The sequence below is a fragment of the Penaeus monodon genome, chromosome 29, assembly GCF_015228065.2.
Source record: "Penaeus monodon isolate SGIC_2016 chromosome 29, NSTDA_Pmon_1, whole genome shotgun sequence".
NCBI classification, from domain to species: Eukaryota; Metazoa; Arthropoda; class Malacostraca; order Decapoda; family Penaeidae; genus Penaeus; species Penaeus monodon.
The window spans coordinates 22098680-22099489 of record NC_051414.1 but is presented as its reverse complement, the minus strand read 5'-3'; positions in this window follow the sequence as shown (position 1 = coordinate 22099489).

Sequence of the window (810 nt, the reverse complement as noted above, 5' to 3'; positions counted from 1 at the left end):
GAGGCTATCTTATCTGTTTGTCGTCTAGCTTTCCAACTCGTTATCCTGTACGTGGTCGTACTACTACTCACCGCACGGCAGGTTGTAGTCCAGGGTGGAGCTCTTGCCATACTATCAAGTCTTTCCTTACGCTGGCTCTGCGCGAGTGCGGAGCATTCACTGGTGATGTGGTTGATAGCTTCCTTCCTTGGTCGTTGGACAGACCCTGTTCGTGGTAAAACCTCGCCTTAACATTGTGGTTAGTAGGCGCTGTTCTTGCACAGCCGCGATGTCTCATTCAGGCTTAGTTCTTGTTTGCCCTTTTAAAGTCAAAGTAATTTTCTGAGTATCTAAAACGTTATCGATGGTAAAATAATAAAACCATTGTGTGCCCGGCAGATCTCTCTGACGAAAATGACTTGAAAAAATATTGGATGGCAAGTTTCAATATATTTTTCTGATTTATGTTAGAATAATCTTGTTACATCTACCTGAATTATGCATTTCACCACAGTAGAACCTTGAAGTTTAGTTAACGTTATCGCTGGCACTTTTTCTTTACTAAACATTTCGAAGGATGGTTATCTTATTTTGGTTAGTGAGGGCAATGAACTTCTCGAACATTTCTTACTGTCGCAATGAACTTCCCGGGAATCATGGGAAGTGGATTTTCGTTGCCCAGCTGCTGTTGTTTTAACAATACAAAACGGCCTTTACTTTCTCTGAACCATCTACAGTTTTGCGATTCTTTCGTTTACTAAACAAGAAAAATATCTCATTCACCTGAAGTTCTCATCTCGCATCATTGTCGAAGGATATTTTTTCCCTGAA